Source organism: Oncorhynchus gorbuscha, linkage group LG05 (assembly GCF_021184085.1).
Source record: "Oncorhynchus gorbuscha isolate QuinsamMale2020 ecotype Even-year linkage group LG05, OgorEven_v1.0, whole genome shotgun sequence".
Lineage (NCBI taxonomy): Eukaryota > Metazoa > Chordata > Actinopteri > Salmoniformes > Salmonidae > Oncorhynchus > Oncorhynchus gorbuscha.
The window spans coordinates 25,644,131-25,668,793 of NC_060177.1; the positions used below are offsets into that span (position 1 = coordinate 25,644,131).

At 47.4% G+C, this 24,663-nt stretch overlaps 1 pseudogene; it reads left to right on the forward strand.

The window, feature by feature from the left end:
- Positions 1-481: 481 nt before the first annotated feature.
- LOC124034856 overlaps positions 482-24,663 on the forward strand; it is an 82,165-nt pseudogene continuing 57,983 nt past the window's right edge.

Consider the following 24,663-nt stretch of genomic DNA (forward strand, 5'->3'; position numbering starts at 1 on the left):
AAATATTGACTCGTGTCTATAAGTTGTATAAATACATTTAAAAAGTATCTCAAACTCCAGCAGTCAGCACTGCTGTCTCAGATTGCATCTAGTCTCACTACTAACACAAGTGACAATATAGGAAAATGTAATAATGAATATAGGCCTTTACTGTATTTTAATATAAATATGTTAATAATAAGAAATATAAATGCGATATAGCCTAAAGTTTTAAAAAACTAAAAAGAACGGACAAAATGCAGCGAAGCGCGGGGTATTGCGTGTTTTGCTGCGGCTGTGGCGTCTATTCCAGCATTAACTTTCACTGTCTTCCTTCTAATCAAACTCTTACTTTCCGCTGTACTTAATTCCATATTTTCAATTCCTGATCATTACTTTCCTCTTTTCTTCTTCCATCTATCCATCCATCCCTCCCTCCCTCCTCTTTCTCCCTCCCTCCCTCTCTCTCTCCCTAGCTCTCTCCTTTGCTGAATCTTATTGATCCAGAAGGTGGCTAATTAGCCCTTCCCGTCGTGCCTGTGTAATGAAGCACATGCGCACTGAATTAATCACAGCCATTTTTTGCAGGAAACTAATTAGCAGGAATAAAGATCCAAAGAGTTTTTTTCTTTTCAATCATCAGATCTCACTTTCACCTCTTCCTCGCTCCCTCTAACACAAGACTCATCGCCTGCTTTGCATCCAAATTATTTTTATATTGCCCTATACAACTAATACTTCGTTTTTTTTACACTCCGCAACAACAATGATCTTTCTTTTGCCATCCTAAACGCGAACTGACCAAAAGGGACTGCCTTGATGGGATCTTTAGCCGAATCGTCTCAATACTGGATTAAAAAGCAAGGATCACAAAGCGGCAGCGAAAAATTGTAAGTTACAACTTTGCCGTTTCTCTCTTTTCCTCTCTCGATGTTTCTACGATTCGATTCTTTTCACTTTTAGTAGTGGGCTAACCGAAGGTTTCTCCTATTATCCAGATACGCACCGATCTTCACTATTCTCACATTCTGAGAAATGACAGGCGATCACAAGTTATATTCATGCAAGTAGTTTTGTTTATTCTTGGTTTTATTCGTTATCATTACCTGTGTTTACATCTGCGTTCGTCCTCGTTCTCCTCATGACTGGAAGAAAAGAAATGGTCAAGACAGCGATTCCTCTCCAAGAAGTAGACCACAAAAAACATGAATTTAAAAACACATTTGTGCTTTTCGATGGAATCAGGAAAGACAGAGAAGTGTTATTGGTGTCAAGAAACACATTTTGAGGACGATAACGATGTGAAAGGGTTACATTCAGCCTACGGAGGGTAGCGGGAGCTGCACATGAGCGAAGCCAGGAAAGGAGCACATTAGTCCAGCTTGTGAGTCCGTGTATGTCCCGCGAAAGAGAAACACCGTCCGCATTCTTATTTTGACAGATATACCACTTGATCGGTCCGCTGTTTTCAGCACCATCACGGGTTGATAAAATCCTTTATATTAAGCAACATTATCACTTTCCGATTCGTTTCTTACATGTGTATTTCCCTCCGCCCCGCTTTACATCTCAGTTCCTCTACTTTTCTCTCCCCCCACTTTGTCCATCATTTTCTTTTATTTTTCATTCCTGTTTGCTTCTTTGAAGCGATGTTAAAGTCGATTCTTGCTGATTCCCTGACGGAGTCACATGCAAATCGATCGGTAGGCCTATGTGTGTGTGTTTTGTAAGTCTAGTGTGTTTCATGACAAGAGCCGATCAGTAAGACCTCGGGTACGGGGGGAGCCCATAGCCGAAGCAGAGAGTTGAGCTGCGGGTTGCATGGAGCGAATATAATGCTGATGCGAGCAGAGAAAGGGATTTACAGAATAGGTTGGCTGTCCGACGAGACAGATGACAGCTCGTATGGATTTTTATGGAATAAGTAAGAGCAATAATATAACATTTCCTTCCCACTGGATATAGCTTACCTTCATAACAAATAACAAACATTATACTAGATAGGCCTACAAAAAGTAAACATTATAAATGAAAACTCAAAAGCTATTGTATGACGTTATTATATCACCTAACATGCTTCCCTGCGTAATAATAACCACCTTATTACTGATTTCTAAAGGAAACCTAACGATTTCTTTCCTAAAACAACCAGACACGAGACTAAATCAACTTTGGATGCATTACTGTCAGAAGAAATAGATTAATCATACACGACGGATTGTTTGGAAAAAATATTACTTGAGAATTTTGCAAGAAATATCTAAACATAGGCCAGATTTGAATTGATAAGCAATAGATCGACTAGTAACACGACGCTGGGACAGTTTAGGTTTGAGTGAGAATATAACTAGTCCTTCCAGGAGACGGACGGATAGACAGTCAAAAGCGGAAATGCTATTGACCTCCCGACGTTTAAGACCCAGAATGCAGCTCCAAGATGCCCAAAAAGTACAGAAAACATAGAACACATGGACGAAATGGAGGACTCTCGAAGAAAGAGTGAAAGAATGAGCCAGCCCGAAGAGTTTTCGCGACAGAGGGATGGAAAAGAAAAGCGTTTTGCAAGCTAAGGCAAGGCAGGGATGTGCTGGTTTGGGGGAGAAAGAGGGGGAGGTTGAAAGGCTGGGGGTCAGACGGCAAGAAACAGGGGAGCAGGGGTCACCGAGTGAGTGCAAGAGAGATAAGAAGGAAAAACCATACACAAACAACGAGGGAAGGCAGTGGGAGAGTGAGACTGGGGGAAAGGAGGGGGTGGGGGGGGGGAGGTATTGAGGGGTCACACGAAGCATAACACTGAGATTGTGGGGGTCAGCAAGTGCAAGATTTTAAAAAAGCATGAGTCTAGTTTGGTAAACAGGAGAGAAACACTATACAAATGTTTCTATGGGTTTCTAGTAGGATGAAGAAAAGTATTATAATGGGGTTTGGAGACTCAGACAGAGAGTAGGGGAAAGACAGAAAGAGAAGGAGAGGAAGCGAGGGAGGGGGTAGGAGGAGAGGGATTAGAAGGGGTCAGATAGCCATGGGCCATGGAGAAGAAATCAGGGAAGAGTGCAGGAAAACAGATCCTAACACCTTTCAGACTTGCCCCAACTAGAGGGACCAGTAGCTCCCGCATAGATAACTCAGACCAGCAGTATATCCAGGACTCAGAGGATACTAGTGGGAGAGAGGGAAAACAAATATTCTAGCAGGCGCAGTGGAGACATTTTTTTTTTTTTACTTCAAGTGAAGATATAATACCTCTTTATTTTTTTCTTATATTATTATTTATGTATTTCAGGGGGGGATACTTGGAGCAGTAGATTTTGGGCCTGTAAGTCTGTTTTCCTGAATCTCTGCTCCGTAGACGTAGGTTGGGCAATAATTACAGGCGTGACATAGGAAAGGAAATATAGCATAGTACATGTGCTGTGCCAGGACTCCCTCTCCTCTCGCCATCTCTCTTTCCCTCACCCATCTCCCTCCTCTCTCGATCTCTCTGTCCTCCTCCTTTACAAAACAAATAGCAACGGTACTCGGTGTCATCTCACTTGCTCTTAGAAGACTCCTGGATTTGATATCAAAACCTTTGGTAGAAACATTTGAAAAGCAACTACAATATGTGTACTACAGATTAGGAGGATTTTGATGCGTTTTGATATTTTTGAAAAGTAATTATCCAATGTATAATATTTATGTCAGCTGCATTTACCAGCTCAGGTATGGTTTAATGGGGGTTTAAGATGGTTCTTGATTTACTTGTGTTGTACTCTGTTGGAATCACATAGCAGACATTATGGTTAGGTGTCGTATGTGCATTTGCTAAACCACTGTATCAGTCTGACCATGCTGTGTATTCTGCTTAATAAGGGGACCGTGGGTTGGGTAGATGTCACAAGGAACTATGTTTTTAGCATAGATAGCTACAGCACACTGAAAATCATTGTAAATACTCAACTTTGATTTCCAATTCATTAGTAATGACCAGGGTTGTGTTTCTGTAAAGCATTACGTTTCGTTAATCCTTGACAGACGGAAGGAGAGGGACTTAAAGCATGATCCTCAATTTGCATATATATTTTTATTACATTTATTTACAAGGACTTTATTGCATTTTATCTCAAGACTATATTTTGTTTTAAGGTCGTTCATTGTGAGTCACACAGTTTATTTATATTGACATAGAACAATATTTATTTTATAGATATATTTACATAAACATATATTTGGTGTACATTTCTACACTTGCAGTTTGTCTTTACCCATAGTTAAATGTTGTACTTTACTATTCACTATCACCATGTAATGTTAGATAACGGTGTTAACCCATAGGATACACATAATGGGACAGAACGCGTAGCCTGCAGTATATGAATGCCAGCACATCTGGCAGAATGTTCTATCACTCTATGTGTAGGATAGGGTATGTATTCTGACGGGAATTATGATATGGACAGTTAACTGATGCTGTTGATAAAATGTGAAATGTTCCATAATTGTAATTATCATCATTATTCGTATGATGTTTATGATCCACGTTATTACTGTTATTACAAGTAGTAATATACTAGGAGTAAGGACATTCATATCACAGTTATGTTGTTCTTTATTGTGATCTTTGTTTATAATATCATAAGCAGTGAATAGTCAGTAGTCTGGTGACGTTAGGTATTTGATTGAGGTTCCTGTTTCAGTGATAGTCTGTAGATGACGCCCTATTCGTCTATCCTGTGATACTACCTACGTTATCTCCCTATGTCCGGTTCCATGAGCATAGTTGATTACTGGTGTGTCTGAGACTGCGTGTGCAGGTCCTATTTGGGCATGTGATTGGAGGGGAAATGAAATAAGGGGTTTAGTAGTGATGAAATAAAGAGCTGAGTGGTGCCTTGGTTACAGGGTAACGTGAGGCAGAGAGACAGTTACCCTGGTCTTCTACTGCCCCCTTCCTCCTCCCTCTCTCTCTTTCTCTCATTCCCTCCCTCTCTCCCTTGCTCTTGGGGGCTGGCAGCACCCCTAGGGAAGCTCTTTGCCATGTCCTTAGTCAGAGAGAGCCCTCTTTGGGCCAGCGCCAGGCCGCTAAGGGGCAGCCAACGCATGAACTATCACAATATATTCACCAACCGTTGGTCACGTTGCCTAATCAAATCCAAAAAGGCGTATTTATTCATCCCCAAAATATTTTTTTTTACCAGCGATGATGCCCGATACATTGATATTTAAATAATTTACATCACTAATGATTTATTATTAATTATAGCAATTAACTATTATTATTATTATTATTAATAATAACATTTTTGGTATTATTATTACATTCATTTAAACCAGTTACATATTTCAGATTATTTTTGTTTATGTATCACAATCTTAGATTTTGTTTTGTGATTGTATTTATGAGAAATTCCTTTTACACTTGGTTGAACTGCTGTAAGGGTGAGGATAGTATAAATATGAATATGTTTGTGTAGATTAGTTTTCCATTGATAGCACTGGAGAGAGAAAGAGGCGTCTCCCCCCTCCATTTGCTGTAGGGCTGTGTGTAAATGAGTTCAGCAGGAGCAGTGGCTCAGATTACAGATTACGGTTTTGAATATGCAAGCTTGTACAGCCAGGACCTGTTCTTCCAGTTGTCCCGTAGCCCAGGCCAGTGGCATACGTGTCAGCCGTGTCATTAAGGAGCGGACTGGGGGTGGGACATGGGGTGGGGGCCAGGAGATGACAGTGATTCTTAGGTGTGTGTGTGTGTGCGTGTGTGCGTGTGTGTGTGTGTGTGTGTGTGTGTGTGTGTGTGTGTGTGTGTGTGTGTGTGTGTGTGTGTGTGTGTGTGTGTGTGTGTGTGTGTGTGTGTGTGTGTGTGTGTGTGTGTGTGTGTGTGTGTGTGTGTGTGTGTGTGTGTGTGTGCGTGCTCTACCTGGTTTCTGCTCCCAGCAGCCCTGAAACGCCACGAGATCTCCTCTATGCCAGCAGCGAACCGATTTTCAGTCCATTTCCCTCCCTGTTCCCTGTCCTCTTTTTGAGCTCTTGTTCTTGCTGTCGTTCTTTTATCTTCTTGAAGTAAAGTTTGGCAGGAATTTCCGAGCTTTGCTGTTTCACAATATGTTATTGTGTTAACATTCTGTAAATCATTGTGGGGTAGATTTACACCTGGGAAGGAGTGTGTACTGTATGTGTGTGTCTGCTCTCTTTTTCTGTCGTTATTCCTTTTTAGGTGGAGGTGTGCAATGTCATGTCGTCAATTTGAGAGAATTTCAGAGTAATCCTTATAAAATGCCGACGACCCCCTTGTGAATATTACTGCTGTCTGTGTATATACACCACATGAGCTGTTTGGTATTATCGCTGACATATCTTCAAAATACAAAAACAAAGCAGACGTGTTTTGTTTGGTAATATGTCTGAATTTGATAACGAGAGGAACCAAAAAACCCACACTTCACCTGATTAATGTGCTAGAGAGAGAAGAGGTTTAGATACGGATTTATAGGTAAGAATTCCTATACGCTATTTCACTATATTTTCCATGTTTAAGCAGCTATAGATGGCCTTCCACGTTGGCCACCCGGCCTCGTTGTCATTTATATAGCACTACGTAAAAATACTGGCTGGTACGCGCGGATTGAGAGTTACACCTGGTGCTCCTATTAGAATGCATTACGCTACACTCAGATTTGCATCCAAATGCAAACATGGTTATTGAGAGCGATTTATACTTTTCTGAAAACAAATACAGATGTTTTATGCCGTACACGTGTGGAAGTATGTGTGTGTATGTTTTAAAATGAGACACTCTTCTCAATCAGCATAATTAGCCATCTAATCATTAGAAAATACCGTTGCTATTGTACACTCTAACGTTAATGTTAGGGATATGATTTGTAGAAATCATTTCTGATTATTACATTTTTATTACAAAAACACACACTGACAAACAGAAGCACTGGTAGCTGCTGTCATTTCCCCCATCAGTGTGTAGTGATGTGTGTGATGGTTGTAAAGCAGTGTTAAGGCATGCTGCTAGGATGTTGTATTTTGGCAGGGACTGGTGCACGAGTGCTGTGTGATGTGATGCAGACGAGTGCCGGAGAAGTAGTAGCATAACAGGTTAGCGGCAACGGAGGCTTGGACAGCAGTAGCATAGCCGGTTAGTGGAGGTGAGAACAGCAGTAGCATAGCAGGTTAGTAGCTAGTGGAGGCTAGGACGGCAGTAGCATAGCCAGTTAGCGGAGGCAAGAACAGCAGTAGCATAGCAAGTTAGCAGCTAGTGGAGGCTAGGACAGCAGTAGCATAGCCGATTAGCAGCTAGTGGAGGCCAGGACAGCAGTAACATAGTAGCTAAGGCCGTGTCTCATATTCAGGACAGCAGCGGCTGGCTGTATCTCCCCGCTGTGCAGGCGGGCTGTGCAGCGTGTGCATGTAGCCTACGTAGCTACGTACCCGGGCGACAGGGAGCACTCCAGGGGCTGCCCAATTGATCTCCGCAGTACCCCCACCCCCACACACCCGGCCAGGCCCAGCCCAGCCCACTCCTCTCCTGGACCCCGGAGACCAGCATTCCACCCTCGACACTTATCATCACAAAGGACAGAATGCATAAAACATGGTGGACACACAGACAGAGGTGGCCTTTCTCTCCCCACACTGAACCATGGAACAATGCATGGAGCCTTCTGGCCTGTGACTCTGATGACACGCTCACGCTCTTTTCATCCTCCTCTCTTTCTTTGTCGTCTTCTTCCTCTTCCTCTGCGTATACTTGTGCTCAATGCAGTGATGCCTGTCCACATATTGTTGTGTTAGTTACGCCGTGTCTATCAGTAATATGTTATTGTCAGTGCTAGTCAAATGTGTATTATGTAACTGAAACGCTGCTGTTACAAATTCACGGAGTGAGACTCCCCAGTGAAGAAGTGTGTGTGTGTGTGTGTGTGTGTGTGTCATGTGTGCTGTGCTATGTGCACCGGGTTCCAGAAAGGCCATGTGTTATGACATTTGATCAATACATATTTTTGGATTAATTGCATAATTCTGTCATATTTTTTTAAGAGACAAGCAACATTAATACAATATTATTATTTCTAATGTGACTACGCTCATTTGATAATTTTAATATTTCACAACAATTTTTTTTTTTTACAGCATACACAAAGGCATAAATACGATTTTCCATCAACTTAAATAAAGAGTATTATAATTATTAATTCATTAACATTATGGTAAATGGTTCCAGTAGGAATATTCTTTTTTCTGTCGTTCTGTCAGGTGATCCTGTTCATACGTCCATCCGCAGCAGATGTTATTTTGACCTCACTGTTTTATGGCTAGTTAGCTCAAGGATGCAACAGGATTTGCTTTGGCTGCGTGTGTGTGTGTATTATTAGGTAGTGTGTGTGTGTGTGTGTGTGTGTGTGTGTGTGTGTGTGTGTGTGTGTGTGTGTGTGTGCGTGCGTGCGTGCGTGCGTGCGTGTGTGTGTGTGTATGAGCATGCAAGCCTGTCAGCTGCAGCGATGGCCTCTGTTTGTCGGTCAGTGGGCCGGCCAGGGAGGGAGTGAGGACACAGAAAGAGCCAGTGACAGTCAGACAGTCCCTCCCTGCCTCCATTACACTGCTCCCTTAGCTCCACATGTCTAACTCACATGAAAACAATTTGAAGGTTCCAGATATATTTGCCTAAAGGTGTTAGTGTATTTTTTCAGGTGGTGTTATCCATCCAAGATATTATCCATGTACGGTCTTGTTTTGTTTATGATTCTATATTTGAGATGTCAGTAGGATTTCTTTAAGCAAATACAGGTTTTTTATTCAATATTAATTTCTGCTGGATATTCTTTTTATTTTCTGGTGGAGGAAGCATTAATTTGAGAGGCTAGCAGTGCCGTGTGTTTACAGTCAGTTAGTACTATGATTCAGTTCTATAATAGTGGTGGCCGTGTGGGGCTATCCAAGTCCCAGTCTCAGTCTCATGGCTGGGCCGGGTCTAGGTTAGGTTGGGCTTCAGGAATGCGTCGTGGGGATGTGTTGGACCCCAGCAGGCCCATTGCACTTCCTCTCTGTGTACCTCACAGCTTATCCTCCTCAGGATTAGAGAGAGAACAAAAGAAAGTAGGGATTGGAGGTTCCCCCCTCTCCTTCACTCACCCTCTTTCTCTTTTTCTGTGTAAAAAAAAAACTCTAACAAAAAGCGTGATTCACTTGCAAATGTGGCAGCCTGTCCAGATCCCCCATGGGGCAGAGAGAGAGAGAGAGAGAGAGACGGATAGAGAAATAGAGAACGGACGGAGAGCAACGGATGGAGAGAGAGAGAGAGAGAGAGGTGGTAGCAGCTATGCTCCCTAACCTCCAGTCTCCTGGAGTGTGAGGCCTGCTCTCAACGGTAGGCCTGATGGGACTCTAGCATCTACTATTTTTGTCTGGCGCTCAGGAAACGACGACTGCTCCCGAGCTATTCACATCCCTAGCATCTCACCTCCTGGGCTTAGAGTACGCTCTGCACGTGATGAGACTCAGTGTGTGTGTGTATGCATGCATTTGACAGCCATTGTGGCCAGTGTAGTATTTATGTAATATTGCCATTCTCTCCGGGTTCCTGGGAGGTGGTCTGTTGTTGTTATCCCCCTGTTCAGGGGGCCGTCGGGCAGCAGTGAAGGGGTTAAGAAGTGGGGATAGCCCCCTTTGTCTCTGCGGCCCTCTTTGCCATTGTTGCGGTGGAATTGAGCTCGGTGCACCTCACTTGACCACAGCAAAGCAATAAAATGGCCTCTAAGTGCTGCAGCCTCCCTAGCCCTCTGATGGCAGCCGTCCACCGGGCTTTCACCGCGTTCACGCTCACACGTTGCTAACTACCTTTTTTCCTCTAGCATTCTCAGACCAGCTTATTATTTAGTACAATTTTTGTTTTCTAGTTTAGCGAGCGCTAACGAGTAAAATATAAATGATATATTTTTGATATATTTTTTATTGTGTCACAGTGCACACTGGTGCTTGAAATGCATGTAGCTGATACTTCTAAGCATTAGTTGACTGTGGTACTTTTTATTTTCCTGTTCTGTCAGTCATTATATTAGCCTGCTCATTGTGAGAGACATTGCACAGGTTCCTAATATAAATATGTGTTGTGTTATTTTGATGCAAGTAGAAACATTCAGTGAATGTAAGCAAGGAAGCATTTACAGCTATTGTCATGAAATAATTGTTTTAATATCTAGAGACATTCAGCATATGTGCTGCATATTTAAATTGATCATTAAAGTCATTTCAATGCAATGGCCCTGCTTGTATTTCATGAGCATAAAGGTAATGCTATAGCATTGTGTTCAGTTGGAACGTCAGCTATTTAGCGACTGTGTTGGGTTAGCGCTGTACTGTGTGTGTGTGTGTCTGTGTGTGTGTGTGTCTGTGTGTGTGTGTGTCTGTGTGTGTCTGTGTGTGTGAAAATGTCAAGGCCAATGTCTGCCCCCCTCTCTGAATGTGTGTTCAGACATCAGATCTGTCCCGAGTGCTGCAGCCATTTTGGTGCCTTTTTAGAGGTCTCTATTAACACAACCACAGAGGAGAGGAAATGATTCCATTTTAGTTTCAAATGACATTTTTACATAGACTTGTTCATAATGCTGTTGTTGCATTATACATTTTCTCTGCCACCTTGTTATTCATTTATGATGAGATATACTATATTTATACACAATGAGGCAACATGATCAGTTTTTCTTCAGGGTTTTGTTATTTTATGTGATGTTGTTTTGTCAGTAATGGTAATAGCTATGGGGATAGTGGTATAAGGAGACACACAGTAATATCATTATTTAGGGTGGGACCTACATTATGCTAAGGCTTCCACGTATGGTGCTGGAATTGATGATTGTTTATATCACATTGTCCTCTTGCAGACATTATAATTAAAAAGGAGAAATACGCTGTCTGTGTCTGTCTCCTCTCATCAAATGAGCATTTAGATGTCAAACAGGAGATGTCAAGAGAGCCATCTGATTGGCTGGGGGGGTTTAATTGCCCCTGTCCTCCCCCCTCTCTCCTGGGTGGAACCTGTTTATGCCAGGTGTCCTACAGACTGTATTAAGCATTGCACTGGGCTGCAATTAAATCAACACTTCCTCAAAGCCACATTATTACACATCCACTGTCATATGAAGGGCGTCTGTCCTGTATGTGTCCCCACTCCACTTCTCCTCCCCACCATCCCTCGCTCCATCTCTCTCTCTCTCTCTCTCTCTCTCTCTCTCTCTCTCTCTCTCTCTCTCTCTCTCTCTCTCTCTCTCTCTCTCTCTCTCTCTCTCTCTCTCTCTCTCTCTCTCTCTCTCTCTCTCTCTCTCTCTCTCTCTCTCTCTCTCTCTGTCTTTGTCACTCTCTCTCTGTCTCTCTCTCTCTTTGTCACTCTCTCTCTGTCTCTCTCTCTCTCTCTCTCTGTCACTCTGTGTCACTCTGTCTCTCTCTCTGTGTCTCTCTCTCTCTCTCTGTGTCTCTCTCTCTCTCTCTCTCTCTCTCTCTCTCTCTCTCTCTCTCTCTGTCTCTCTCTCTCTCTCTCTCTCTCTGTCTCACTATACCTAAAACAAATGCTACTTGCTCATTTTCCCTGTGTTAAATGAACAAACACAAGGACCTCGGAGCCTCATAATAAATTGATTAGAGAGATGCAGACTCCCACACAGTAGCACCCAGTACTGGAGCTATGTGTGTTTGTGTTTGGCTTGAGGAGGAGGACACACACACACACACACACAAACCCTAGTGAAGTTAATGGCAGACCGTCTGCCTCTCCCCACCCCTTCTGGGTGTTTTGGCTAGCCACGCTCTGGTCACTGTATTGTGGCCGGTGTCTGGCGTGGTGGTGACAGACGACAGTGTCCTCCTGGCCTTTTCATATTCAACACGCATCATCCCTCACTCCCATGACTGTTTGGTTTTCATTTGCAGGTTCACTTACCTCGGCACAGGGCTGTGCTGTGCTGGGGGTTTGGGGCTTTAGTCTAGAGGGGGGTTGGGGGCCCAGGCAGGCCTCAGGGGACCGACGCCAGGGTAGACGGCCGTGACAGACTGGTGACCCTGGCTTTGTGACGTCACGTAGCCCGTCTGGTCACTGCTGAATTCCCTTCAGCTTCTGCTCTGTAATGGCAGATCCTAGCTTCATACGGCTGATCAGATCCTAGCTTCATACGGCTGATCAGATCCTAGCTTCATGCGGCTGATCAGATCCTAGCTTCATGCGGCTGATCAGATCCTAGCTTCATGCGGCTGATCAGATCCTAGCTTCATACGGCTGATCAGATCCTAGCTTCATACGGCTGATCAGATCCTAGCTTCATGCGGCTGATCAGATCCTAGCTTCATACGGCTGATGAGATCCTAGCTTCATGCGGCTGATCAGATCCTAGCTTCATACGGCTGATCAGATCCTAGCTTCATGCGGCTGATCAGATCCTAGCTTCATACGGCGGATCAGATCCTAGCTTCATGCGGCTGATCAGATCCTAGCTTCATACGGCTGATCAGATCCTAGCTTCATACGGCTGATCAGATCCTAGCTTCATACGGCTGATCAGATCCTAGCTTCATACGGCTGATCAGATCCTAGCTTCATACGGCTGATCAGATCCTAGCTTCATACGGCTGATCAGATCCTAGCTTCATACGGCTGATCAGATCCTAGCTTCATACGGCTGATCAGATCCTAGCTTCATACGGCTGATCAGATCCTAGCTTCAATCGGCTGATCAGATCCTAGCTTCATACGGCTGATCAGATCCTAGCTTCATACGGCTGATCAGATCCTAGCTTCATAAGGCTGATCAGATCCTAGCTTCATAAGGCTGATCAGATCCTAGCTTCATACGGCTGTGTGATAGCATTCATAATGATGCGTACAGCAGCAGAGAACTGTGGCCTATTTGTAGATGGCATGTGAAAACAAAACACAGCCTCTGACGTTCTACTGCATCTAATGATGAGTTAATCCTCCCGTGGTAGAATGACCAAGTATCAGTTTATCTCTCTGTCATTTCATACTGGGGTAAGAAAATGCAGCTTTTTTTCCCTTCCATTTTTTTCATACCGGACAGGACAAACGGGCCTTCTTGTTGAATGCAGGCATAAACAAATGGCAGTGAAGTGTTGCTGTGTGAAGCAGCAGAGGAACTGAACACAGCCTGGACACATTCACCAGGTCAGCCAGAGGTGAGCGTTGGGCTGGGAGCTCAAAGACTGAATTCTTTCAGTATTCAGTTGTCAGGTGCCAGTGTTCTTTGTAGCTACTCTCTTTTTTTGCCCCCCCCCCCCTCTCTTCCTCTCTGGCTCTCTCAGTAGGCAACGACTTCAGGGCAATGTTTAAGCAGGTTTCCTTTGGAGTAGGTTGTTAATCGCCTGTGGTTGCTGGAAATGTAGAAATTGCCACAGAGCTTAGGCTAATTTGTGTAGCATCTTTGCTGAGGCTCAATGTGGTTTTTGCAGATCAGGTGAGGTGTTCTGTGTAGGACAGAGTGAGAGAGCATGGTGGTAGGTTTAGGTTTGGCCTCATTTCTCCTCTGTGCTCTATAAGCCAGGTGTTCCCTCATGTTGGGTCCTGTCCCTGTGTGGAGAAACAGGCTGCATCATTGCAGGTGAGAACCAGGCCTCTGGCGCTAACACAGCTCTCTTCCTACCTGCCTCCAGCAGGGCTCCTGGGGCTAACACAGCTCTCTTCCTACCTGCCTCCAGCAGGGCTCCTGGGGCTAACACAGCTCTCTTCCTACCTGCCTCCAGCAGGGCTCCTGGGGCTAACACAGCTCTCTTCCTACCTGCCTCCAGCAGGGCTCTGGGGCTAACACAGCTCTCTTCCTACCTGCCTCCAGCAGGGCTCCTGGGGCTAACACAGCTCTCTTCCTACCTGCCTCCAGCAGGGCTCCTGGGGCTAACACAGCTCTCTTCCTACCTGCCTCCAGCAGGGCTCCTGGCGCTAACACAGCTCTCTTCCTACCTGCCTCCAGCAGGGCTCCTGGGGCTAACACAGCTCTCTTCCTACCTGCCTCCAGCAGGGCTCCTGGGGCTAACACAGCTCTCTTCCTACCTGCCTCCAGCAGGGCTCCTGGGGCTAACACAGCTCTCTTCCTACCTGCCTCCAGCAGGGCTCCTGGCGCTAACACAGCTCTCTTCCTACCTGCCTCCAGCAGGGCTCCTGGGGCTAACACAGCTCTCTTCCTACCTGCCTCCAGCAGGGCTCCTGGGGCTAACACAGCTCTCTTCCTACCTGCCTCCAGCAGGGCTCCTGGGGCTAACACAGCTCTCTTCCTACCTGCCTCCAGCAGGGCTCCTGGGCTAACACAGCTCTCTTCCTACCTGCCTCCAGCAGGGCTCCTGGGGCTAACACAGCTCTCTTCCTACCTGCCTCCAGCAGGGCTCTGGGGCTAACACAGCTCTCTTCCTACCTGCCTCCAGCAGGGCTCCTGGGCTAACACAGCTCTCTTCCTACCTGCCTCCAGCATGGCTCCTGGGGCTAACACAGCTCTCTTCCTACCTGCCTCCAGCAGGGCTCCTGGGGCTAACACAGCTCTCTTCCTACCTGCCTCCAGCAGGGCTCCTGGGGCTAACACAGCTCTCTTCCTACCTGCCTCCAGCAGGGCTCCTGGGGCTAACACAGCTCTCTTCCTACCTGCCTCCAGCAGGGCTCCTGGGGCTAACACAGCTCTCTTCCTACCTGCCTCCAGCAGGGCTCCTGGCGCTAACACAGCTCTCTTCTTACCTGCCTCCAGCAGGGATCTGGGGCTAACACAGCTCTCTTCCTACCTGCCTCCAGCAGGGCTCTGGGGCTAACACAGCTCTCTTCCTACCTGCCTCCAGCAGGGCTCCAGCGCTAACACAGCTCTCTTCCTACCTGCCTCCAGCAGGGCTCCTGGGGCTAACACAGCTCTCTTCCTACCTGCCTCCAGCAGGGCTCCTGGGGCTAACACAGCTCTCTTCCTACCTGCCTCCAGCAGGGCTCCTGGGGCTAACACAGCTCTCTTCCTACCTGCCTCCAGCAGAGCTCCGGCGCTAACACAGCTCTCTTCCTACCTGCCTCCAGCAGGGCTCCTGGGGCTAACACAGCTCTCTTCCTACCTGCCTCCTGCAGGGCTCTGGCGCTAACACAGCTCTCTTCCTACCTGCCTCCAGCAGGGCTCCTGGGGCTAACACAGCTCTCTTCCTACCTGCCTCCAGCAGGGCTCCTGGGGCTAACACAGCTCTCTTCCTACCTGCCTCCAGCAGGGCTCCTGGGGCGAACACAGCTCTCTTCCTACCTGCCTCCAGCAGAGCTCCGGCGCTAACACAGCTCTCTTCCTACCTGCCTCCAGCAGGGCTCTGGGGCTAACACAGCTCTCTTCCTACCTGCCTCCAGCAGGGCTCTGGCGCTAACACAGCTCTCTTCCTACCTGCCTCCAGCAGGGCTCCGGCGCTAACACGGCTCTCTTCCTACCTGCCTCCAGCAGGGCTCCTGGGGCTAACACAGCTCTCTTCCTACCTGCCTCCAGCAGGGCTCCTGGGGCTAACACAGCTCTCTTCCTACCTGCCTCCTGCAGGGCTCCTGGGGCTAACACAGCTCTCTTCCTACCTGCCTCCAGTAGGGCTCCTGGGGCTAACACAGCTCTCTTCCTACCTGCCTCCAGCAGGGCTCCTGGGGCTAACACAGCTCTCTTCTTACCTGCCTCCAGCAGGGCTCCTGGGGCTAACACAGCTCTCTTCCTACCTGCCTCCAGCAGGGCTCCTGGGGCTAACACAGCTCTCTTCCTACCTGCCTCCAGCAGGGCTCCTGGGGCTAACACAGCTCTCTTCCTACCTGCCTCCAGCAGGGCTCCTGGGGCTAACACAGCTCTCTTCCTACCTGCCTCCTGCAGGGCTCTGGCGCTAGCACAGCTCTCTTCCTACCTGCCTCCAGCAGGGCTCCGGCGCTAACACAGCTCTCTTCCTACCTGCCTCCAGCAGGGCTCCGGCGCTAACACAGCTCTCTTCGTACCTGCCTCCAGCAGGGCTCCTGGGGCTAACACAGCTCTCTTCCTACCTGCCTCCAGCAGGGCTCCTGGGGCTAACACAGCTCTCTTCCTACCTGCCTCCAGCAGGGCTCCTGGGGCTAACACAGCTCTCTTCCTACCTGCCTCCAGCAGGGCTCCTGGGGCCTGCTCTCTGGGGCTGTAGAGGCCTGTGGAGGTTTGCACAGGGCTGGGGGATGAAACAGGAAGTGTCCCCTCTGTGTGGTGGTTCTCTCTTCTATTCTGTGACAGAGCAGACTAGTTATTAGCAGGCCTGGGAGAAAGGCTCTGGCTCTTGTCTTCTCTTAACAGCAGGGCCAGTTTGTAGGTGACACAGGCTTTGTTTATATTGGCGAGGATAGGGGGAGGGGAGGGAGGGAGGGGGAGGTGGGGGAGGGAGGGGGAGGTGGGGGGAGGGCACAGACACCAGTCCCATCACTTCCTTCCGTTCTTTAGCTTTTTTAATGAACCACCATTGTCATAACAACAGTGTGGACAGAAAATGACATGTAAATGGGTGAACAAAAGAGCCCTCATACAAAGACATTGTTCCAACATTATGTAGAGAAACTCCAGATTTATAGACACGGTTAAAGCACCACATCTGGTGTATCTCCTCCTCAATGTGAAGCACCGTGAAAAAGTGGTCTGACTGACTAGTCTAATCTCGGAGCTTGGTCTGCTCTGCCAAATCCCCCTGTCTCTCCTCTCTCTCCTTCTCTGTGTAAGTCAGGTCACATTAAACAAGCCTGTGTGTTTTGACCCTGATCAGCAAAGAACAGTCTTTCTCACACTCCTCAGACCTCTGGTTTCCTAAGAACAATCCGGTGCATGTGTGTGTGCTGTAGAGGGAGCGTGTGTGTATGCTTGTGTGTGTGTGTGTGTGGTGCCTGCGTGTATGTGTGCACACCAACTGCACCCCCTTGTTTATCCCCCCAGTACTGTGGCTAGTGTCAGAAAATGTACTTTGTCATGACGACCGGCTGTGTGGGCCTTCAACAGGAAGCCTCGCTGCACTGTTTCACAACCTCACTCGAAACAGGAACCAAGTGAAGTTGAGTACCCGGCTACCCTTTACCACATCGCTTCATTCACTTCTCTGCCATGCCATGAGTACCAGCCTGCAGCCAGAGCAGGCACGAGGCGCAAGAGGGCCCCTGGGACCCCCTAGAGGGGAAGAGGTATGGCGAACGTCTGTTTTGGGCACAGCTTGTGTCAGCGTGTTTAGCACTGGTCTGTGAGGGCATTTATATGCAAATGATAAACAACCAATTGGGTGGCTAATTACACTGGGGCTATTGTGTCAGTGCCAGCCTGGTTGAGGAGAGGAGAGGCAGGGAGTTTTACTAACACGCCAGGCCTGGTCTGGACTTCCCCCAGCTTGTTTACTCATTGTCTTTCCTTATTGCCCCCTCATTGACACTCCCCCTTTGTGTTGGAGGGGCTATTTCCCTTCATGCTGGCTCCTCCCCATTTGGTGTAGTGCAGAGTTAATGTACTAGATTAAAGAGGCAGTACACCAGCTCTGTTTATTCACTCTTTTCATCCTTGCCTCCCACCCTGTTCTCCTCTCTTCTGTTCTCTCCCAGACCAGCCAGGTCACAGTCAGACAGGGAGGAATCAGCAGCCTGTTATCTCTCTCCCTCCCACTATGAAATGCTCTGCTAATTACTGGGGGTGTTAAAAATGCATTTAGGTCAGGTTTTTAATGCCATGCAAATTTATGAGCAGACGGAAGCAAATATTAACTTGTAGAGCTACTGACAGTCATTGACTGGGGACAAAGGTACACCAATCTTAACTGACAAATGGCAGGGTTCCTCATTGTGCTCCGGTGTCGTCTCCCTGCGCTAGCTGTTGTCAGGGGCTGGCAGGCAGGAGGAGTAAGGGCAGCAGGGGAGCTGGGAGCACACAGTCAGCTCAGGCTCCTACTAGAGACCCAGGCTTCCTCAGGCCTACTGTCAATGCTTATGCACACTGTTACCATAGTCTATCTTGTCCTTTATTGCATTGCTGCGTGTGCACTATCAGAGTAAACTCACAAAACATAACTAGCTGGTTCACTGTAGTTTTCATTTTTGAAACAGGTAAAGATATTACGCCTTTTCCTGACCTCCTCTACATCCCACTGTGTTTGTATGTCAGATGGCAAAGGTGAAAGATGGTATATTACAGACTCGGTGAACGCCGCAGCACAGCACTGTACTTTTGATGGTGTCTGTCTGTCTTGGCTTAGTGGAGCAGCACTGAGAAGTGTCAAGCCCTGATGACCCCATGGACTCTGGAATAAAGAGGATGGATGGCTGATAGAAGGCCAGGGGAGTCAGGGCCAGGCTAGGCCAGGGGAGTCAGGGCCAGGCTAGGCCAGGGGCAGCATGCCCCTTGGACACCCAGGACCAGGCCCAGCCGCCCAGCTGTCCTACGGCGTGACTCCACTGTGACAGCCAATCCACAGAATGAACTGCCTTGTTGATGGAGACGTATCTCTCTCTCCCCCGCCTTCCCTCCCTCAGAAATGACAGCAGTGCTGTCAGTAATTACCATTGATAGAATTATGAAAGGGACTAGAGATGCAAAGAGGCTACAGAGGGTGAGGTAGAAGGAGAGAAGGGAACCTTCCATTTTGAATAGAGAGGTAGTCCCAGGCATCCTGACATGAGACTAAATGGGTTAGCAGTGTGGAGTTTGAGCCTGGCCAGATCCCCCGGTACTGAAGACAAAGGTTGACCTCATCAAAGTTGGAGCAGCTAGATGAGCTGTAGTTCTCCGCTGTGCAGATGTACAGGTCATCCCTCTGCAGCCGTTTCTCCTGCAATTAAAAGCAAATTACTAGTGGTGCCTCTTTTGTTATTCCAAATAAACAACTATTGTGTGTGTGTGTATGTATGAGTCTGTGTGTGTATCTCACCACATTCTTGAATCTCTGCTGAATAAACAGCCATTTCAGACCGGGCCTGCTGCATTCCTGGGGAATCATTTGGCTTACGCTAAGACAAAGAAAGAAGGAGAGCTGAAGAGAGAGAGAGATCAGGTTTTGGTGTTGCTTTTTCCCCTGTTCTGCCACTTGGGTTTCGCCGCCATGTTGCGTGGGTAGCCGGCACCTGTGGCCCTCACCACGCTAATTACACCCACCCATGAACACACACACACACACACACAGTGGGGGAGACTGTTGGCTGGCCAAGGCAGGCTGGATCAAAGGACGTGTATGAGGGAGCCAGGGCACCTCGTAGAAAGCAGCTGCTCCTCGCTGTCTCTCCCTCTCACCCCGGCCTGACAGCAGCTAGAAATATGAGGCCTCTCCGGACCTCTGGCCTGGGAAAAGAGGACGGCCTGACACACACATTCACAAAAGCTTTTGTCTCTGCACACACACACACACACACACACACACACACACACACACACACACACACACACACACACACACACACACACACACACACACACACACACACACACACACACACACACACACACACACACACACACACACACACACACACACACACACACACACACTAAGAAAGCCTTTTGTCTATGTTCATTCGCTCACATGGCCACAAATACAAATAGACTTAGAATACATTTCATTATATTCTACATATTCTCTCACACATACAAAAGCATTACATTCTCACACGCTTCATTCGTCTTTATTGCCCATTTAATGCCACTCTTTCATTTGCTGTTTTAATCTATTTGTGGGCCTTTCCCCTTCTAGCTCTGTATCTGCCTTTCTCCCCACCTCTCCCCCAACGTCTACAATTCAGTCTTTCTCTCAACTAGTCTATCCTTAACTTCCTCTGAAGGTGATTTTATTCCTCTCTGTCTTCCCCCTTTTCTCCTGGCCTGTCTGTGCTTTCTCTCCTTGGCCCTGGCTCTCTCTCCGGTGTGTTCAGGCTCTGACAGAGAGGGTGAAAGGCATTCAGCTCCCTAATCCGGGCTCCCTCCATCAGGAATGCTAATGTGTGTGCGACCCGCCGGGCCCAGCAACATCTGCAGGAGCCTGTGCCGAGGGCCCCCCTCCACCCAGGCCCTTTGAGCCGCTCACTCGCTGCCATTATTTCATTGTTTCACTTCACGCCTGTGACTGGGCGGTGCAGGGCGGTTAACCCTCTGCTGCACAGCCCAGTCCCATGTAGCCTAGTCCTGCTACTCACAGAGGAGACAGAATGGTGCTGAGGAGGGGTGCAATCATGGCCCTGGGAGGAACAGCCCTTTCACAGGACAGACCTCCCCACCTGCACCCCCTCCCCCCCTCAGCACCACCACTCACTCACAGTGTGTGTGTGTGTGTTGAGGCAATCTGTTTAAGTGTACAGACTGCAAGCTCTCTGTCCATATAGCTAATGGTGAGTTAAGGCGTGATTACAGGATTTATCCTTTGTGTCCCACTATTGGACGTCACATAATGGACAGACCTAGTCCGTACGTCAGGCAGGGCAAACTGTTATTTGATAGGGTGAGATGTGATGGGGGGTGGGGGTGTTAGCCTATCAAATCCTTGTTATTAGATTTTCACCCGCCCCTTTTGCCAGGTTTTTGAGTTGAAAGAAATGATTGTTTGGATTGTCTCTGTTTTCCAAAAGATGAATTACTGGTAAAGCGCAACTGACAAAGCGAATCTGCGTCAAACCGCAGCGCTGCTGATTGAATTACACTTCTCCCCAGTCAGTCCCAGTCCTGGCCACATTCCTCCATATGCACTCCAACTCCACCGTGCCATGGACAGACAGACATATTAGATTTCTGCCTCTCCCTCTTCATCCATGTCCTCTCTATAGCTTTGATAGGTCTGTGATATGGGACCTGTCAGAGCCTGGCCCTGCTCTGCTCTCTGTCTAAGGAGAATCTCTGTGGGTCACAGACAGGTATGGATAATGTCTAGAACCCACAGCCTCTCTAATGGCCGGGGGCTGGGCTTGGAGCTACAGGGCCATGCAGGAGGCGGAGCTCCCAGATTGGAGGCAAATGCAAAATGTAGTAACGAGCCTCACAAGATGGAGGGAAATTACAGTGATAATTTAGAAGGAGTTGATTCAAAATACTGACACTGTCTGTTGTTGAATCCGGCATAATTAAAGAAGGGAAGGAAAGTGAGTGCGAGTGGAGAGATTATTGGGGTCTTTCTCGTGGATAGACAGACAGACAGCATGGGAGATTAACTGAAATGGACACCCTGTGCCTGATTGAAATCATTTGAAATGTGGTGAGGGTTTAATGCAATATCTGCAGCTGTGTCCAGGGAGGGAGGGGTGTGTGTGTGTGTGTGTGTATGTGTGTGTGTCACCACTCCATGACTAGCTAGACTGTTATGACAGGTTATGTTTCATTTCAACCTCCCCATTTTGAGTTGGCCAGCCAATAGCAGGGAGGTGTTACCAATGCATCGTTCATGTTGGAGCTATTTTGGCCATTTTTATCAAAGCCACGATTAATCATTACCTTTGTGCGAAGCAGAGTCGCTGTTACCATGGGGACCCAAATGATCCGCACTGCTTTGCATATCAACAGAAAAAGTTGCCAAGAGCGCTAGGTGGAGGCCTTAACAGCAACCAACCTGCCGGGATCTAAAGAAAGCTCCATGGAACAGGCCCTTCTCTCAGCCCCTCTCCTCTCCTCCTCTGACAGGCCTGTTAGTGGGCAGAAACAGACAAATAGTCTTCAAACAAAGCTCTCCCCCAATATTCAAGATGGTGCCTAATGACCACGGCTAGTTTAAAGCAGAGAGGACAAAACAAGTCATGAATGTGTTAGTGCTCACAGTACTTAAGAAGTCCCATTTCCATTTGATTTATTTCCCTTTATATCAGATGTGTCTTTTGATTATGTTGTTCGGATGTGAATTACAAAGTTCATTTAATTTAGATCTTACATTTCTCAAAAGGAATTTTTCAAATGAGCGAGTCGCCCAGATCTGTCCTGGTGCATGTTAATTCCTTCAGAAGTCAGTCTTGTGGTGTTCAGACGCCATGGGGACTACCCTAAAATACAATAGGGGACTTTGAATAAATTGTGTATGTGCTCTCCTCTCTTCTGTATCCAGCCCAGACTAGGCTGTCCTCAGCCCCTATCAGTGCTCATTCACACCAGGGACCTGAGGAATGTCCTCCATTTTAGGATCAGACCACATGTCCCGACAGGCCTCCAGACACCTCCTCTACATTCACAACAACAGCAGCATCACACATTGTTATACGCTGTTATCATGAACAGTCGACATGGATGCCACCTCTGGATAGTTTTAGTAGCTAGATGTCTATGCTGTGCCATCTTCCATATGGTTTTCTGCAGCACATGATATATGAATTCCAATGTAAATAAGTAACTAGGTTTGTGGCCTCTCATCCCAGGGTTTTCTTGGAGGTTTAAAAGGCTCGATGCAGCCAAATTGGATCTGGGTATGTAAATAACACTCTGATGTTTAATGAGAAACAAAGTTGGCTAATTATAGCGGCTGGGAGAAAGACGAGGAGGACAGTGGGAAATGTTTCCATCACTCCCGGGGTCTATAGATTACTGCCTAATTGCCTAAATCGAATCAGACCGAGGCATTAGCTAGCTAGCGAGGAGGACGCGGTGACTGAGAGAAAGATAGAGACCGAGAGGGAGGATGGCGTGATTGCACAGACCCATGGGTGATTCTCAGGAAGGACAAGCTCTCATGGACTCTGGTATGGTCCAGCACAGAGCGTGACTCAAAGCTATTTGTGTCAGTGAGCACACCTTTCAATTGGCTATGTGATGACCTTTTTAGTGCCCCTCCCCATGACTGTTGTTGTGTTGTGGTTTTAGGCCTGATATGTCTCCCATGCTAGCCCAGTGTCAGTCCCTCCTGCCCCCCACCCCCCAGGTATTGACGTGGAGATGAGCATGGCACTATAATCTCCGCTGGCACGCCAGCCAGCTGCTGAGCTGATTCATACTCGCAGGCGGAAGTTTTTCAGCTGTAATTACATGTAATTCTGACGCATGTTTATGCTGGGCCCAGCCAGAGAACTTCTCTCCTAATGACTAAGTAGCACTTAACATTCCTCCTAAACATTTATCACCGCATTCTTTTGTGACCTTTTTTATTTCTGTAGGTCAGCACCTGAAACATTTGATGGGAAAAGAATGGTATTTATGTGATATTTGCAGTTAGATGATTGGATGAACGTGCCATGATGTCCCGTCTAACAGAGGGAGTTTGGTGGAGGGTAGCGTAGTGAAATGTGATCTTTTGAGGATAAACGTTGTGAACAGACCGTGTCTATAAATCCCAGCTTGTGTTTCCTCTCGTTTATTTCTGTGGATGAAGGAAAGAGGAGTAGAAGGAAAAGAACTTGTTTACTTTACCACAGTTAATTCCTCTAATTCCTCTAAATGGTGGTGTGTGAATATAAAGGATATTTCTGGCCATAGCAGCTAAATGCCTGTGCTGGTTGGGAGTGCAGTGCTCTGTCAGTAGTAGGCTGTACAGTGTGGGGGGAATAAGAAGAAGCCCCATTGGATCCCTTTCATCCTAGGAGTGCAGTGATATTGAGGTCAGCTGTCCAAAATGATCTCATGTTAAGGAATCGGCGAGTCAGCAGGGTCAGAGCAGAACCGCCATGACGACACTTTCTCCACGGTGATAACGCAGCCTGCCTGCCGTCCTTCCTCCCCCTCCACTTCCTTTTCATGGGAACAGAGAGAGAGAGAGAGAGAGAGAGAAAGAGAGCCTCAGCCTGCTCTGTGTCTGTACTCTTTCACAGGGACCAGGGGGGAGAGAGCCTCAGCCTGCTCTGTGTCTGTACTCTTTCACAGGGACCAGGGGGGAGAGAGCCTCAGCCTGCTCTGTGTCTGTACTCTTTCACAGGGACCAGGGGGGAGAGAGCCTCAGAATGCTCTGTGTCTGTACTCTTTCACAGGGACCAGGGGGGAGAGAGCCTCAGCCTGCTCTGTGTCTGTACTCTTTCACAGGGACCAGGGGGGAGAGAGCCTCAGCCTGCTCTGTGTCTGTACTCTTTCACGGGGACCAGGGGGGAGAGAGCCTCAGCCTGCTCTGTGTCTGTACTCTTTCACAGTGACCAGGGGGGAGAGAGCCTCAGCCTGCTCTGTGTCTGTACTCTTTCACAGGGACCAGGGGGGAGAGAGCCTCAGCCTGCTCTGTGTCTGTACTCTTTCACAGTGACCACAGGGAACAAAGGAGCTAAAAGAGGCTACTGACTTTAATATAATAATAATAATACATGGGACTTATTTAGAGCTTTTCAAGAACCAAAGTTGCTTTACAATTATAGAAATGACAAGACAAACAACAACAAAAACTGTCAAAACAAAACATGACTAAACAAAAACATGAATAAAGAGAGGGGTGGACTCAAATAAGGGTTTATGGTAAGGGGTAGGGTAAGGGTTAGAGTAAGGGGTAGGGTAAGGGGTAGGGTAAGGGGTAGAGTAAGGGGTAGGGTAAGGGGTAGGGTAAGGGGTAGGGTAAGGGGTAGGGTAAGGGGTAGGGTAAGGGGTAGAGTAAGGGGTAGGGTAAGGGGTAGGGTAAGGGGTAGAGTAAGGGTTTAGGGTAAGAGGTAGGGTAGAGTAAGGGGTAGAGTAAGGGGTAGGGTAAGGGGTAGGGTAAGGTGTAGAGTAAGGGGTAGGGTAAGGGGTAGGGTAAGGGGTAGGGTAAGGGGTAGGGTAAGGGGTAGAGTAAGGGGTAGGGTAAGGGGTAGGGTAAGGGGTAGGGTAAGGGGTA